Source organism: Brienomyrus brachyistius, chromosome 11, assembly GCF_023856365.1.
Source record: "Brienomyrus brachyistius isolate T26 chromosome 11, BBRACH_0.4, whole genome shotgun sequence".
In the NCBI taxonomy this organism is placed as follows: domain Eukaryota; kingdom Metazoa; phylum Chordata; class Actinopteri; order Osteoglossiformes; family Mormyridae; genus Brienomyrus; species Brienomyrus brachyistius.
Window position 1 is genome coordinate 4644489 of NC_064543.1, and position 19070 is coordinate 4663558.

Sequence of the window (19070 nt, forward strand, 5' to 3'; positions counted from 1 at the left end):
TTAATCAGAGAATAGTATAAGATTACTTGTGAGAGTGTGAGTGCGAGCAGAGTGATAGACGGCGTGTAGAACAGTGTCAGCCAGAGCACAGTGAGAAACTTTCAGTGTGTCCACGTCTGCTTATCTATCATCAGAAGATCCCCCCCCCCCTAACAACGGTACCAAGACCACAGCCCATCTGATGTAAATGAAAGCAATTACGAAAACGCCAAGCATAATTAATGGAACGGGTTTAAGATGAGAAAACACTGGGGCGGGGTGGGGGAGGGTGTTGTGGGGGTTGGGGGCGTCCGTGACGGATTCCATCCCGCGTCCCCCTGCTCCTATCCCGTCTCTCCCTGTACTATGACATTCATCGGGGGTCACCAACCTTCCTCCACTCTCCACGATCTCACCGTCGCCCACACTGGTTAGTCTCTCCCGGGGCAGAGGGTGGGGGGTAGCGGTGGGGGGCTTTGAAGAGGGGAAATAAATTCGGCTGTCCATCCACTGCCTGGGAAAAAAAAATTAATTGCAGGCTGCTCATCCTGTCCAAATACAACAGGGGCATTAACATAAGCAATTTGCTTCCAAATCCTTTCCACTGGATGTTTAATAGAGCACTGGACCTGGTCGATAAGCCTGGGAGTCCCTGATGTATTACTGTTGTCATAATATCAAAATATTATAGAGATGTAACTCACCCAAGTCTATTCATAATTGATAAGAACAAAAGGTTTTATAAATGAGGGACTCGGAACACAGCCTATAATTACAGCAAGCAGACGAGGGTGCACTCCAGAGTCAGTTACACTCTGAATGGAAATCATGATACCGGAGATCTTTTCCTCCCTTAGGATCCGGCAGATAATAGACGCCTCTGCAGTGTCGACAGGGGATCGAGCGCACGGCACCTGCCTCGCACGCCCGAGGGCGACGTGTCCGGCTACCATGGCAACCAGCCGGAAGCTGTGTCAGCGGAGGTCGTGCTCACGGGTGCCGATGGCGGCAAAGCATCGCGGTCCATAGGAGTCCGGAGAAGTGATACAATTGTGTCGAAGAAGGTTGACACTGAGCCGGTTACAGATAGTGGTCACACGGCCATCGGCCAATCAGAACTGAGAAAGAAGCATGTCGTTCAATTTGTCTGTTTGTCAGTGGTTCACAATGCCAAGCTCTTCATGGGCAGATTGCCTGGACAGTGCATAAGACTGTCATGTCACGTCATAGGCTATGGGGGAGGGGGTCCCCAGGTGGGCAGTCTGATGTAAAAGTTGTTGAAGGGGTGTGAATCACATTTTCTCTCTTATGGGCTTTTTTTTCAAGCATATAAGAGAAGCATTGCAGTTTACAGTGTCTTGTAACGTGAGCACAGAATTCTCTGAAGGACAGGTGGGAGTGGGGGATGGTTTAGTTTATATTTTGCAAACTGGGATGGTGGTCCGTTGTAAATTTGACCAACCGTGTGTGGTGGTGGTGGTGGGGGGGGGGCAGCTATAATTATACCCCCCCGACACACATGCCTTGAGAGCTACGCTAATGCTACTGTAATGCAGACTAGCTTAGCATTAAACAGCAGACTAAACACATGCCTTGTTTTGGTGTCCCTCAGGTTACCTAAGCAGTTCAGTACCACACAGCAGGTCTTATCTTTCTTTTAAACCAGTCTTTGAAGAATCCTACTGGACAAATTCATGAATGCTTCAATAACATTAATATTTGAAGAGATAAAAGAAATAGTCCTCGGAGACTCTTTAAAAAAATAAAATCAAATAAAACCTTTGAATCCGAGAGAGAGGTCCTCGGAGGGCACTTTGAGAGATAGACCTGAAATCGGATTAAGTTTTGAGCCACAGAGGAGAATGAAGATTTAAGGGAGATGGGTTTCAGTCTCTTCTAATTACTGCTTCTCTTCTGGAAAGACATGGGGATGGTAAGTGAAGAGTCAGGTGAGAGCTTTGGGGACAGGAACTCAGGTGATGGAGTCACGGTGAGGGCTTCTGTGGTCCAGAGGGCCACTTTCCTGGCTCGCCGCCCGGCACAGACACCCTCTTATTGCCCACTTTGGGACATCGAATTATACGATGTCGAACAGACAGCCTGAGTCTTTTGTCTTCGTAAAAACGACATCATCAAAGTGACCCTTCATAACATAATCTTGCGCTCATTAAGTGCTTATATTTTAGTGGGAGACCTCAGCTGATCCAGCTGTTGACATAACGTTGGCTGGCGGGGGCCGGCTGGGAAAGGTGCAATGGGCAGGGTAGTCGGGAGGTCAGGGGGTTCCTCAGTGGGAAAGGGGAAAAGTCTGAGAGGAGATAGAGGGAGCGAGAGAGCCATGACCGCCCGTCAGAGAGGGAGCAGGTCCGTTATCGACCCATCCCAGGACTTCCCTTCTACCAAGTCTAACATGATGAGATCCCACATGCAACTCCAGGAAGAGATGATTAACAGGACACGGCCGGGGATGTGCTAACGGATGGGGCCTATGGGCCTTCCTGTCAGGGGACAGTGGCCAACACAGGAATGCCGGTCCTGGTAGGAAGTGTGTCGTTGATGAACTGCAGCCATGCAAACACCCCTGGTGCCCAGACGCAGTGTGAAGCCGCTGTGAACTTTCCACAGTCTCTTGTTACATACTTAGGCTTCATTTACGCTCTTTTTGCTGAGTCATTACCAAGATCCACTTGGAGGAGCAGCGGTCTGATCTTAGGGTAGCTGTGTATCTACCTGCCATGTGGGATTCACCTATTTGGCATCTGACATCAGCGTAAACGATGGTCTTACCTTGTCATGGGATCTCAATCTCAATTTTGCGTCTTTGGATTATTGCGTCATATTTCATTGGAAATGATTTTTACTTAAAATTTGTAAAGTGTGAATGATCCAATAAATTTTTTTTTAAATTATAATAATAAAGCCATAAAAATGCAGAAGAGAGCACATGGGTGACCAGATCCATGATTGGTTCCCTTTTCTGTAAAATACTTTTCCATTTGCATACGCATCTCCCAGGCCTTTATTGATCTTGCGGGTCACAACCTAGTATGAACCAGTATGTCACCTTTTCGGCAGAGTGCCCACGATCTTCCTGACAGTGAGGATGATGTGCTTGGGCTCCCTTCCCGCCTGCCGCACGCGTGCAGGCTGTGCTCAGACAATGGGGTGGATGCCGGCCGGGACCAGATGAGGAAGGGGAGATAGCATGGGGGTGGGGTGGGGAGGAGGGGGGGGTGGAGCTGTCGGGGACCGCTGCACCGCTGCAGGATCCCATTGTTCCACGGAGGAAGAACGTAGTAACAATAAAAGAGGCCTGAAAAAAAGAGAAATCCATCCTGATCCTTAACTCGCAGCGAACAATCGAGCGGTTTGTTTTATCTGAGGGAGAGTCCTACAAGGCAGACTCAACTGAAGTAGTTTCCTCAAAGCCTGCGAGGGCTCTGCCCCTCTGAGGCATGAGACTGATCTTGGTAACGCCTCTGACACAAGGAGGAGAAGCCAGAGGTGTCCGGGGTCAGCATGACCCCCGTACATGCTTGTGGTCATTTCCTGCTTCAGCGGGATGAGGGAACCATGTGCCGAATGAGTCCGAGCGAAAGTGGCCTGCCAGTTTGCCAGTTGGAGAGCATAAGTTTTACTGGTCAGTCACCAGCAGCAGCGACACAGACGGGGATCTCCCGCTCCGCCACTCCGGTCACTTCAGAGGTCCGCAAATTCCCCAAGTAAAATGGTGCTGGGTGACCTTTGATAAACTCGCAGACGTCGTCTTTGTTCCGTCCCTGAGACACTCAGATATAAAGCTGTACGTCCTGTAACAGAAGGATTAACCCACTCAGGTTGGTCTCGGAACAGATAGCAAGGAAATCACACAAAAGTGGCATTTCTACGCTTAACTGGTTAAAAAAAAAAAAAACTACTTTTAATCTGGGAGATGACTTTGCTAAAGATTTACGTGTGTAGTACCGAGCCTTTCGAAAGCTGCATGTTGGACGTAGTGTTGGATTCCCTGCGTCAGTGAATAGAGACATTTACTACGTTAAGCTCCAGATTTCGTAGCCGGGATTACAGGTTCTCTCGATTCTGCGTTTTCCCGTGACAGCTGAAGTGTATGTAAAAGAAAAAGGCATAATCTCCAACCCATACGTGTATCTCTACATTCCCATCAGGAGCAGACTTGGGCTTAAGTCCCTTATTCTTGGGAGAATGTGTGAGGAGTTTGCTAGTGTGACCTGTTAGCTGTTTTTCCTGTATGATAATGCCTTGGCACTATGAGTCCATCTGTATATGCACAGATATTTTGCTGCTCTGTATCCTACAGCAGGTCTTTGCCAGGGCCCATGCGAGCACAGCTGACATTAGAAGCAGCAGAACGCTTCGGGCAGGAGGTGAGCCTCACAGAAGCTTCCAGAGAACAGCTAGCAGTTTTCTGAGAGCAGACAAGCATCTGCCCGGGTCACGGTGTCGGTCCACAGAGTGATCCGTGTTTTCACAAAGCCAATAAAAAGAGGCTTTTTTCTCCAGGTGGCCCTTGATTGGCTGCGGCCGAGACAGGTCAGCACACCTGAAAACCGCTATTTAGAAAGTCACTCTCAAATAACGTGGACTCTTAGACAGCCGGAGGAAATGGGGGATTAATGATGCAGGTTGCGGGCACCCCCTGACCTCACGAAACTGGTGGTCTTCTGATATCTTATTGAGGACGCCAGGAAAAAAGAGAAAACCTTTTACTTGGACATGAATGAGAGGGGAAGAAAGGGGCATTTGCTTAGAACACCTACTTTTTGAAAGAGGGGTTGGGTGCCATTTAATGGAGCTCTCCTTTCACTTCTCAAACTCGCTCTCCTGGTAACAGAAGGTGTTCTGTCTATTCATACATAAAAAAAATGGAAAATTAATAAAAGAGGCAAGTTATCAAAAGAATAAACATTCTGGACAGCCGCAGAACGACGACTGAAACGGAGCCTGACACAGTAATAGGAAAGAAAGCACTGAACTTTCCCGCTTTAAAGCACAATAAAGACACACATTAAAGTACACATGTGGGTTAATAACCTGACATTAATCACTTCATAAATAATTCATTATCTAATTCTTAACCAAGGCCTGGCATGTGTTTATTTCAGTAACTGAACATGTAGCAGCCAGTGCTACACAGAGCAGAGCTCTCTGGTGATGAGGACCAGGCCCGGTCTGATTTTTGGCCATCGGCATAGCCAGTACAACAGGACAAACGCAGAGAGTTAAATTCAAAGGCTCACATAAGTACCAGACGCCTGTCACACGCCATCCACGCGCTGCCTGCTGTGTGTCTGGCCCAGGGTGCCGCTAAGAACGTAACGTTTTCGAACAGGTGACATTTTCCGGAAACGTAAAACAGGAAGCATAGCTCCAATTAGCTGGAGAAGCTTGCTGTCTTTGCACATGTCCATGGTGTGTGGGTAAAAAGTCCCTCTGGGGAGGGATTCTCCAGCCTGCTGCTTCCAGATGGTTCTGCTCCTTTAGGCATACATGTGAAGGAATGTACATCGCTAGCTTGATTAAGCATAGACAGCATGCATGCGCTATTATTTACATAAGTTCATTTAAAATTCCATCTATCCATCCCTTTGTCTTCAAACCACTTATCTAGTATGGTGTTGTGAGCGGTAAGCGAGCCTGGAATGTATCCCAGAATGCACAAGGTCCCAGGCTGGGGTAGACCCTGTATGGGATGCCAGTGCATGGCAGGGTACTTTGAGCTGTTCTGAGGCATCAACACCGGGAAAACAGGTAAACCCTGCATGCACAGAGCAGGCTGGCATCCGAATCCAAACCCTGGAGGAGCGAGCCCCCCCCGAAACAGACAAAGTCAGCACTGCAATCATGCATGGTTTCTATTAACCGACGGGGGGGGCATATCATCACGGAAACCACTGTGAAAATGAGGCGCTTTGTTAGAAAGCCAAGCGAAAATATTGGATTAACCTAAGAACTGTCCATTTAAAAATGCGATGTGGTGACTGGCTGAGTTAAAGGTGAAATCGATAGCAGGGAGAAGCTTTAGGACAGTGATGAAGGAGCTCGTCATCGGGAAGTGACTCTTAGAAATGAAGTGTCCAGAAGTCGTTCAAGTTAACAGATGTTTCTATGTTTGTTTTTCCTTGAAGTGATGGAGGGAGCCCTTGTCCACATATGTAACGCCCCCCCCCCCTCATTTACCCAAGAAAAGGGTCGGATTTGGCCCAGTTGCTATTAACAGCCCTTCTCACGCTCATGGTGAAATATCCTTGACCATCTGTCCCATGCTGTATATTAAAAACAGGAGTTAAGCAGAAGCACTGATGGCTTCTGTTCCCAACATCTCTTTTAAATTTTTCTCCAAGTCAGTAATTTGAAATTCACCCAAGTAGACATCAAAAGATGGCTGTGGGGGTGGGGGGGGGGGGGGCGGATAAAAGAGGTTATTGATGATGGGAGCAGCCCAGCGACAGGCCAGAAGGAGCGACGCGTTGACTGTGAGCCAGAGACGAGCTGCACTGTGAGACACGGTGGGAATGAAAGTCCGGCCTGTTTCCTCTTTCTGTCTGAGAGAGTCCTCAAACCATAACAAGCCCGACGCAGCGATTTGTAAGTCAAGAGTCTGGCAGAGAGTGACTCTGTGGGTGTCCGGCAGCTGGAAGAGCCGGCTATGTGAATCTGGCACCGGTGCCGATGTCCGCCTCTCCCCGGCTGCCCTCGGCGTCGCCTCTGACCCGTCCCCGCCAGGAGCGCGACCCGGTCTCTTTGATGGTAAAGCAGTTCTCCACTGGAGTAAACTTTCCCAAACGTCAACGTTATGAAGTAGGGTGGCTACGGATACAGGAAATAGCGCCATTCAATGCCTTCAGAATATTAATATGACGGCTTGACATCAGAGGACACCGGATTCAACAAGACCCTGTTCTGCTGTCCGATGTTAGCGTTCAGAGTAGCTTTCAGATGGAAGGATATGAGATCAGTGAGATTAGTGAATTTTCAAACAAACTAAAAAAAAAAACAGAATAAAGAAGTGCATTGTGGGATTGCTCTAAACTGCAGACAAGCACTGCAAGTGTTACATGCCCTTGGCCCCACTGCGGTGTTGTGGGTTTGGAGCATCCTCCCCGCTTTTTTCAGGGTACTCTGATTTATCCCTACCACCCACGGTAGGACTGGGGTGATCACACAGGTCGGCATGCCAGGGTTGGGGTTAACACGCTTCACCGTGCCTCCTCTAAGCGAGGAACTCCGCAGCAGCTCAGGGAAAATGCTGGTAATCACACACCGTGGAGTCAGTGGGCTCCTTGGTCAGAGCGCAAATTAATCGCTCGTTATCCCTGGCCAGACCAATAACCAGAACTAAATCCCTTAGAAAATTTGTGGAAGCGTCTGGAATATCACTACATGACAGAGATAATCGCCATCGTTAAACCGCCATGAATAGGCGGATTTCCGATGAAAGCACGGTGCCAGTTTCCTGCAGAACAAACCCTCGTTAGCTCCATGCTACAGGGCATCTACACCGTCTTGGTCACACACCGCAAGTTGGACAGACATGGATTTCTTGGTACCTCCATTGCCTGGTTCATTATCCACTCTGCAACTCACCTATCTATCATCAACACCAACCTGTGTGGCCAAACAGGGGTTTTTATATACCAGCGCTGCTTAGGGTCTGTTTTATTGCTTATCTGTCTCTTTGGATAATTATTCCTGATGTCACAGGTTTATTCAGGGACTGAACATTAACATGTGACTCAAAATGGGGGGGTCCCCAAGGGTTTACCTGACAAAACAGTGTGTGTTACAGCACGGACCTGGGTTTGGTCCCGGTAAACAAGGCAGGAGAAGGAAGTGGGTGGTTGCGAGCACATGTTAGAGGAGGGGTGTGTCAGTGCCAACCCCCCCCCCCCCACCCAAACTGGCATAGGGGTTGTTTGTTTAGGAGGATAAAAATACCAGGATCATCTCCTGCCTGGAAGCCCTGAAGATGAACTGAGATTATGTACATTAGCTTTGCTAAACGTATTTATACACGACTAAACTGAAAGCATCTGCAGCCAAACAGCGAGAGGACGATGGTACACCCATAATGCAGCACTGGAATATCTTCATTATGTTGTCCCTTTGGATAAAATGTGACAAAACTGTACAACGAAAAACCTGGAATGATGTAACGATTGTTGCTACAACAAGACATTTGTTAATGAAATAATCAGTGGCACTTCCATTATGATATGTTAACCTTTACTGTGTGTTAAGCAATGGATTAAAGTTTATAGATAAACAAAAATAAACAAAAGGACAAGCAAAACAGATGGCATCTGGCTGAGGAGATGGCTGGGGTGAGATTCTCAGGCAGTGCTGGATTCTTGTCCCTCGACGGAAAGCAGGAGTGCGCTCAACAGCGGCGATAAAGGAGGACTCGTTCATCTCGAGTGCAAGGGCCGTGACCTCCGGCATTTTCATGCTTCGATATCCCGCTCTCACGCATGCACTTCAGGGCCCTGCGGTACCGCCGCCTCGGCCGGCTAATAGTAAAGGTTAGCGGGGATCAGCGACACCGGGGCCCCGCCTCCCTGCCCAAACAGCGCGCTGAGGGCCCTCGGAACGGCGGGCTCCTTCACGGTGATGAATGGCTTCTCTCAGGCGCTCTGTTCCCTAGTTATAAGAAGGGCGACCTGATCACTGGATGATTTTATGAAGCCATAAAAAAAAAATTTAAAAATCGACGCCCCCTTTCAGTCAGCAGAGGCACTGCAGACAAAGACATTAAGAAGAGGAACAGGGTACAGCCTAGAATTCTTTTCTGTGTCTCATAGCTCAGATTCCATCATCGATGAATATCTACTGGAAATACCATCCCACTGACACAGCAACAGAATCTATAGTGAACAGAATTCCAGTTGCTTACGCTGATACACCTGAAGATTGGGCTGGGTCACGCCTCCGTCCGCTAGGTGCCTCATATACCATCATCCCCGGCGAGGCTGGCCAGTCTTTAGCTGCCAGCTGGCGACGGCGGCCATGAACCGCCCTGGTTTAGCCCGTTATCACTAACAAATACACTTAAGCTTAAAGGTTAACAGCCAACAAATAGCTCAGCTGGTCTCGTCGCAGCCAGAGACTGATGTCAGTGAGCGAATGACCCTTTCCGCTTTTTTCCAGGCTGTATTGATCCTGTCCACCCTTCTCATTCCTCAGCCCGCCCCCCCAATTTCCCGCGCTGTGCGCCGATGTCAGAAATTAACTCCACACAGTGTAGCAAGGTAAAAACACATGGGTTCTTAATGTACCCCCTTTCCCCGCAAATGAAACATGGCTTCTTAATACATTAATCATAGTCATAAATAGCATATGAGCATTTATTCAGTCATATTATCAAGAAATCATTTAATAATATCATACAGGAATTTTCCAAAATAACAGTACTGCAGTTTTTTTTAGCTATATGATACCAAAATCACTGTTAAAATGTGCTGCATGGACAACTTCTCATTTGACATGTTATTACAGTTTATTTCTAATGTTTCTTGTCAGGGTTATTATCGTTATTAGGTATATTACACATTTTTTAATTAATAGCAGTTGTCTATGTAGTGTCTTGTGATAAACTGATCATTAATCTAATTATGTTTTCAGTTGTACACACTTCCATACCGTATGTATAATTAATATGGTAATGATGGGAATATGGAGTTTTCAACCGGATACTAGCTTTAGTTTTCAAGCATGAAAAACATCAACTAAAGATCAGTTAAATTAACGATTTTAACGACCTCATCATGAGGCCAGTTCAGCGATGGTGTGGATTTGGGGGTGTCGGTGCATTCTTGACATTCAAGTAAACTTGTAAATTGTTATTCCGCATAATGGCTCAATAAAGCACATCAATCACTGATGATTCAGGAGCAGTTGGAGCTCCATGGGAGGCTGGGCTGTGACCATCCTGGGCAGATAAATGTTCTGCATGAAGACATATGAATTACATGAAGCTACAAGATACACCATCAAAACACCAACAATCCATTATAGTACAGTACTAACTTGAGTTAATATCTTCAGCCGTAAACGTCGGACACCCTTTTCGACTGGAAAGGAGTGTGAAAGAGGTACCGGCAGACAAAGCCGTGAAGATCTGCTCACAGTCCCCGTTCTCAAGTGCGGCTCTCTGCCCAACATGAGTGATTATCCAGTGTCCTCCACACGATGACACTGTTGGACCGCATTCCCTCTGAAGAATGTCCCTCATTTGCCCGGTTAGCAATCTTAAGCTATAGCTTGTCCTGCACGCAGCCTGCCCCCTCTCACAAGGCCCAGACGCCCCTGGGAGCCTGCCCGCCCTTGGGATTCCTGTAGTCCTACCCGCAGGCAGCATGGGGATACCCCCCCCCCTGGCATGTCACATGACCAGACAGGAGACAATGCTGCTTATTGGGAGACACGCTGGGCGCGGAGCTATGGGACGATCGTGCCGTCTCCTCGCAGAGAGGAGGGCGTCCCCGTCTTCACGAGCTCACCCCGTCCTGCCAGAACTGAACCCCACCCCCCCCACCCCCTGCCCCCCCGCCGGGCCTGGAGCCCCCTTTCCCAGCAATATCGGGCTCCAAAACCAACAGTGGACCTTTTTATTGCGTCCGCATGTGTGTGCTACATTATCTGCGAAGAGGTCGGACTCCATATCCTCCCAATTACCACACAACATACGAGAGAGAGAGAGAGAGAGAGAGAGAGAGAGAGAGAGAGAGAGAGAGAGAGAGAGAGCGAGAGAAGGTTAAAGTCCAGATGGTGTGTGAGATGCATTGCTGCTACAGGCATCCTTGATTTATGGGAATCCATAATGGCAGCTCTGTTCTGATCTGGCGGCTCTTCACCTCCCTCTCATGTGCAGCTTTAAACTCATCAGATTCTTTCAGGACTCTCATTAATCCTGCTCTACAAAGGGAGGTGCCGCTCGCAGAATTAGCGACTCGCTCGCCTCCCCTCCCCCGCTGACTGATGAATGATAAACTGACGAGCAGACCTAATCCCAGAGCGCCGCCCCGCTGGTCATCCTCCGGGTGCCTTTACACACCCAGACAGGCGCGTTTCTGCTGGAAATGTGCCGTGAAATCGGGAGCTGGTTTGCGGGGATTCCCGCGCGCCGGGACCGAGCCGCGCACCCAGCACCGCGGCCCACAATTCCTTCCTCCTCATGTTTCTGCCCGGCGACCTGGCTGAAAGGAAGTCGCTGTGTGGGATTTTCAATAAATCACATTTCAGCTCCTCCGGGACCCCACACATGGCTGTCCAAACACGCCCCCCCCCTCCCCCCCACTGTGTTAGCACACTCCCCCGCTTCACCCTGCCCTCCCCACACTGTTTCCCATGTTCCTTTGCTCTAAATGATCCGATCGCTTGCTTGTCTATAGAGGTACCTTAAAGCTTTACAAAATGTTTGATTATAAGCCTAAATGTTCTAAAATTTAGCTTCTCAGCATAGCCCACACACTCTGCTAAACCCCAAACACAATCAGCCCCCCCACCAGGACCCCTGTGTGTTAGACTCTCGGTTTTAAATGAAAACACATTATCCAGTTCCTGAAACAATATTAAAAGTGGATCTCAGCCCCCCACCCCCCCAAACACACACAGACACACACACTTATTATTAATTCCTACTTTAGAATAAAATGTTACCCTGTTTTCCCAATTGTTGAAACGAACAGTAAGGGATTCTGCCGACGGATTGCATGCCGTTTATGAAAACTGTTTTAATTGTCGGTGCCTGTCGTCATCCTGCCATGTGTAAATGGTAGGATTAGGACCAGCAGGTCCCAGAATCCTCTGGGAGACGCGTCTATGCATATGCGAGCTCAGATGGCGCTGCACTTATCTCCGGCTTACCTTTCCTCCCGACAGACAGTTACCACGGCGATGACGGCTCCCTCTACCTGTCGCGGTGCCACTCGGCCCAAATGCGGGTGAAAGCTGCTGGGGGGCACCGTCGTCCTCTCGCCGGGCGGCGCTGCCCCGATCCGACCGAGCAGCCCGATCACGTGAGGATGCCGTAACAGATTTTCTGAATGGAAGAGATTAGAGGAATCAGCCAGACTGCACACTACTGCTCCACCAAATGTGAAGGTATTATGGTCAGAGTCAACACTGGCATTATGTTCTTAGAACCCAGCTGTATTAAATCGATTCGAATCTGCAAGAAAGAAGCGGCACAATAAAAAATTATGAAGATCCCAGTCAGAAGGGAAAGTCAAGTGTCTGTCGAAACATTTATATTCAATCTCTGTTTCATGTTTATTCTTTTTACAAAACAATTTACAACGCGTGGAAGTCAACGGGAGCCTGGGATAGAGCGCAGGGTGTCCTCTGCTCTGCTATGACATGCTGCCTCTGGATTAGAAACTGGATTAGAGTCCAGTCCATTTTTGAATGGAGGGGTGGAAATGGACCCCACTGATTATACTTTAATGATTTAATATAATCATAAGTGCTGTGTAACAGTACAAAACATTATACACCTGTATACACACCAAACACAATGACTGCCTCCCTACAAAGATTTCTGACACCTGGCCTGGTCCCTAACCTGCACTCCACCACTAAAACCATTTACCAGTTGCTCCATTAAAACCAGGCCATTCTGGCTGAGAAGGGAAGAATGCTCAGAGACGTTCGCGCTACACCACACCAGCCCCGTTTGGAAACTGGGCCCGAGACCCTGCCCCAGCATCGGGATTCCGAGGAGGGTCTTATAATGTTCCTTAGATAATTACAAACAGAGCTATTCGTAATACCCTCTGCAATACAGTTACTGTACTTCTGAATGACTCTGTAATGAGTACGAAGTCACACAGTAATTACACCAAGCTAGCTCTGATTTAGCCGGGGAAAAACGTGGGTAATTACACGCAAAAAAATTACCGGTGCTTCGAGTAGAAGCAGCACTGAGCTATAATTTAACCCTCTGGTCCAACCAACACTGTTAATAATGAGACAATGTTAGGCATTCACAATTAAAATGTAGTATGACAAGATAAGGAAATGACCAAATATAACATTTAGGGTGAGCGCTGAGAATTTAAATGTCAAAATAAAATAAGCATAATTAGGTGCATTTTCATAATTACACAGGACAACTAGCAATGATTTAATTTAATAGCTGTGCTCACAAACTGGGCCACATTAGGCATCGTAAACGCAGGTGTGTCATAAATTATTTAGGCATACTTGGAGGTCCCGTACGAAGACAATGGATTTTGTATGAACTTCCATTTCCTTCCCTAATGAAGTCATACATCGAGGAGGAACCAGAGGGGACTGTCACGGGCCGGGCTGCTGACCCCCGGATCCGGTGTCCTTTAACACGGACGCCATCGGACACGCCTCACCGCCACGGTAACCTGTTTCACAGAGTCTTGTTTTCAGAGTGGCCTGTTTTATACCCTCTCTAGTAAGTTGAGAGCTCTGACTGTACAGTTAGCCTGAATCCACTTTAAATCAGCACTAATTCAATACTGATGCTTTCCTCTGCGGACGTACACCGTACCCAACACGCGTTAATTAACCCTGAAGCTCTGAATATAAGGGCAGTTGCCCTATCCCATCACACAGCTGAACATCAACGGACTAGAGCATAAAAATGAACATACAGGCCTCCTGATGTCAATGATAAAAATTAATACAAAAGCAAACGTCAGGCCCAGGCTCTTTTAAGATCCACCAGTTTCACTTGTTTGTATTTGACTACACACACTCAGTGGAGACATGTTTTGACAGACACAGCTACACACTCACACGCTCACAAATTCAATCAAACAGCTAAACAATTACCGAAAACAGAACGCTGCTGATCCATCAGTCTGTGTTGTTAGGAATAAGCGAGCCGTTAGACCTGATTCGGAGTTAATGGCACCCCCGGCAGTGAATGTTTACCAAAGTTAAAAGTCTTTGATTCTTCATTTAATTACTCTTCTGCTGCAGCCAATATGACGCAAATGAACTTTTTAAAAGTCCATTTTGACACCGTGGATGTTTTCTTGTTCCACGCTTAAACCCAGACGTCTATCCAGAGCCCGTGGACGTCTGCGCTCCCGGAAAGGAGGCCTTTCCTTTGCAGAACCTCAGAAACTGAGAACTGGCAGCCGGGGCAACGGGAGACCGGTACTGAGGAGATCCCCACCCTGCTCCAACGTTAATAAATTATAAATGCGTATAAGTGTGCATGCCTAGCAGAGAAAATACATTTGCACCTACAGGGGGCGCTGTGACGGGGGGGGGGGGCACCCCTTTCAGATGGACATAAAACAGTTAACTGGAGTGGCGTCATGCTTGGGGAGATCCTGCCACTGCATGCCTCCTCGCCCCCCTGACCCGAAGGCACACACCTGGCTCCGGGTCGGGTTACGGCTTGGCTCCCAGGCTTACAGGTCAGGACCTGGCAGTTCAGGCCCCTAATCCCTCGCAGGGCGGCGTGCGGTGCAGAGAGGAGCCTCCCACGCCCCCCCGGTCAGCCTGGCAAGATGACCCCATTTCCCCCACGGTCATCTTTCACTTCCCAGCCCTCACTGGAGCTCTGGCCGGTTAGTGGCATCACCAGGGCAGCAGCGACCGCCTTTTAACGCCCCCGCTCAAGGCAGCGCGGCCCCTCACGCGGTGCCAAACCAACATTTACTCTTGTCATTTTTTTTCCGGCGAGAAACTTAAGCCTTCATTGACCTTGTGACATTTAAAATTCCGTCCATGTGAGGAAGCCTCACAGCACCGTTTGCAGATACTGTAGGAGATTCAGAAACTGTAAAGGGCTTCACTTATATATGGTGCATGTTGTTGATTGTTGACATGGGGGGGGGGGGGGTCTGCGTGACATAAGCTGATCTAGCAAGCAATGTGATCTAAATATAAATAAATTCAAACACAGAAAAATGCAAGAAAATTTTTTATTTTAATATTCCACAATAATAATAGCAACAACAGCAAGAACAACCACAATAATAATAATAATAATAATAATCATAATAATGATTATTATTATTATTATTATTACAATAATAATAATGAATGTATGCTCTGTGCTGATACACTTGAGAAAAGATAGTTTAGACCAGTGACGGTGGCAATTTGCAGGTTTTTTCCTCGGGCAACATTTGAAATGAGTCTCTAGTCCAGGTCACCTTTTCATTTACAAGGTGAACAATGACAACTATGAAAAAGGGAAAGAATTTTTTAAAAAAAAAACTGACATCAACACACTAACATTAAACAGGTTTTTAAAAAACCAACTCTCTTTATGTAATTTGAAGGACAGTTATTACCGACGGTTGCGGAACTAGGTATCGTTGTCATCCTTTAAATTCTCCTCGATGCGTTTTAATGAGGTTTAATATTCTTTTTTTTTTTTCAAGAAAAACATTGATTCAGGAAATGCTGACTTTAAAAGCGCCTGGATATGAAAATAAATTAGTACAGTAAAATTATGCTGGACGTGTTTTTATTATGCAATAAAATACTGAAACCATCGGCGTTTGTTGTAATCTTCACTGACAGGAACTATTATCACTGACTCTAATACTTTAACCATATTACATTATCTCAGCGTGGCCTAGTTACAGTAAAAGTACGTACAAATCAGAAGGTTATTAATAGCAAGTGTACCAGAATTTCGATTTCAGCAGCACAAAGGACTCGCAAACATTTAATCTGCGTATTGTCTAAAAGCTACAAACTCGTAGCCTTGCGATCATTCATCCATTTCAGTTTAACAAGGTAATTTCCTTATTGTCCACCAGGGGGAGCGATGCCACTATTATGGAACTAAGATGGGAAAATTTGGCAATTCCCAGCACAGAGAGGAAAGCACAGATATATATGTACGAATATAGTATGCAAATGACAACATTAGATTGGCTTCACCAAGCAGTTTACACACTGACATTTCCAAATACAAATGTAGCTCGAATTAGCTGTGCTGAGGCGCTGTGGTGTCTTGCAGCCTTTATGTTGGTTAACAGCGATCATTTGGAGAGTTCTGCTCACTTCACAAGCTGGATAACTAAGCAACCCCCCAGCAAGCTCGTAAAATGGAAAGTTAAAGCTCTGCTTCCTCCCCCCCCGCGTTTATGACCCAGAGAGCAAGACGCTGTGATGGACCCAGAAGCACTTAATGGCTCCGTCTGACACGAGTCTGCGGAGTTAACAGGATAATTGATGGTCTTAAGGGTGCGACTGAGGATGAATAATATCGCAAGTGAGAGACCCTTCTGATGGTTGACTTCTTTGGATGCCTGATACCTACAATAGCTGATTTTCCATGTGTACTGCTCACTAAATTCCACGACTCTGCTAGGAGGCTTTTTCCGCACCTCCGCCTCATGTAAAGAAATCTTCCTTTTGTCCGGACCTAAAATGGTCCCCAACTAGCTTCCATTGGTACATTCCAGCAAAGCTTCTTCCCGCTCTCCCCATGATGCTCTGCGCCCGCTATTGTTCTTGTCTCCATAGGCAGGTCTTTGGCGAGTCTGGGGTTCACGGCTCCTCAAACGGTGTCCTGCGCGCTTTAATAAGCCGTGAGTCAATCGGGGGCCCCGGGGTTCCCCCCGCTGGGAGACGCCCATTACTGGCGTGGACCTGAACCAGCAGCTCTCTGGGGGACTTTATTTGGGTACGAGGGACCGGGCGACGCATCAACGCTTCACCGCAGCTCTGCCCGTTCACACTGTGATACTGCGAACGGCGAATGTTCGACAGCGTTCATAATTTAATGTAACCTTTAACCACGCAGTGGAAATGGGATATGGCTGACAGCTGATAGGGTAATTTTTCTGCTTTACTGGTGTACATTACAGCACTGGTCCACGTGCGCCTGACATTTTAATAAGGCAGCAGTAACCAGTCCCTTCAACCTGTCACTCAGTATAAGAAAACACCTGAAAAAGTTGCATTTATCCGCAGCCTCTGCCAGACATCAGAGAAAAAAAGGGCCTTTGAATGCATTTCTCTCCTATTTCTCTCCTGCACTTATTTTAGTCTCGCATTTCAACGCGAAATGGGGACATTTCGCGGTAAATGAATCCAAGTGGGTGTGGGTCAGATGGGGGGGGATTTTCAAAACACGCTTCCGTCCAGGGAGGCACAACGCAGTGCATTAGGTGCATGAACTTTCGACTGAAGCAGATTTACCTCCGCCGCACTTCCCACAATCCTCCACTCGCACCAAAATTAGGTTCCGTCCTTCCCATGCGTAATTCTAAATCATTCTGAAATCTCTCTGTCTGATAATCAGGTTGCGGAAAATAGCAGACAGAATATCGAGGAGAATGTGAGCAGAGTGGAGCCTCTGGCTCGCTCTCCCATCGGTCAGGAAAGCCGTCTTTGTTCACACTCTAAGACAGACAGATGGCTCGAGTTCCACCGTAGTCCCAGACAGTCGCGAGGTTTTGTCGGTGATATGAAAAACGTCTCAGTTTTTTGCATCATTTAATCCAGCGTGGGATGCCCCGCTCTGACGCGGAAATGCAGACACGCGCATGAAACATTACTATGGTAAACAGGAACGAGATCTGAAATGCCGACTCCTGAGGTTTTCTTAGAGATCGCAACAGCGTGGAAACGCAAACATCACGGCTGGGGACGGCGCTCAGACAATGACTCTGAACATCTGCCTCAGGATGCTATTAGAATCAAAGGTGCCGGTTACTGGGAGGAAAGAAAAATAGGTCCCTCTAGCAGAGAGTGCTGACCCCTGGCCGTCAGGATTTGGAAGTCACCGCTGGCTTCCTGTTTCACAAATGGAAGACTCACAGCTGTATCCCAGCTCTCTACCCATGTTCCTGGTCTTTCCTGCTGCCGTTATGTTTGATTGATTACTTGTTAAGTCTTTTCGCTCTGCTGTCATCTGCTACACACTACGCATGCTTAAAATACCATTCTGCACCCTCCTGTGTGCTCCCCTGCTAAAGGACACGCAATATATCTCGGGTGACGCTCACAGAAACTACCACTAAATGATGCAGCTATTAATACTGCATTTCATCTGTGACGATCGTTAATACATAGTCTTATAACAGCCATCTTGTGTCAAAATACTTTTCATTGTAACAAAGATAACTCTAAAATACTAATTTTAGGGCACAGATATGGGAGATTCTGGGTGCTGGCAAACATCGGAGTGTTTTGAGGGCAGAATGTGTCCTGCTATGCGTAACATGACACAATCAGAACGCAGAGACTTTTCTCTAAGCCTTTCATATTGACTGACCTGCTTTATTCAACTCATGGTGATTTATTAATGGGAATGAAAAGAGAATGAAATGGCGTTTATCGTAATGACCCACGCAGCAGCATCAGAGGAACGTAACGGTTTCTGTTTAGTTCTCTGTGCGAAATCTGGGCTCTTCGTACTCGGTTGAGAAGCCGCCGTGTCTGAGAGATGGGAACATGATTTACTTTGCTGTGGTAGTACTGAGAGCGAGGGCTTGTTGCAGGTCAGTGGCAGGTCACTGTCCTCTTTACACTGCCCCGTTGGAATAGAGCCAGGGGTTTGGGAGGGGGGGGGGGCGTCTGTCGGCAGCAGGATGGAGAGAAGATGCCACATCTTGTGGCTGAACGTCGCTCCCTTCTCTGCTCAGGTCTCTGTCTTCCGTGTGGCTTGTTCACTCCTTAACACGCACCCCGCTTTGCTCCCCGGTGCTCACCAGCTCACCCCGCCAGGCTCGCTTCGGGACGCCCCTGCTCATGGGCCCATTAGACCCCAAGAGGGATGCAGGGTGCAGACTGGTGCGGCTCATTCCGTGGGACATGGAAAGAAACACTCCTGACAGTGTTTAGCCCTGTATGAGGTTGAATTCAATTAGAAAATAAAAACAATTTAATTGTAGAATTTTTTTTTTTATTTAAATTTTGCAGGTTTTGAAATATGAAATATATACTTAAAAAAATATTAATAATATTAGAAAGTGTAATAATGTAATAATAGTCTGCTTGGTGGAAACATCATGTCACAGAAAGATTGTTGCTGTGTGTAGCTCCGTCGATGTCAACCGTTGATGTTGTTCCAAGCAACCCCCTCACGAAAGCAGAATAAAAATAAACAGGACATTCAT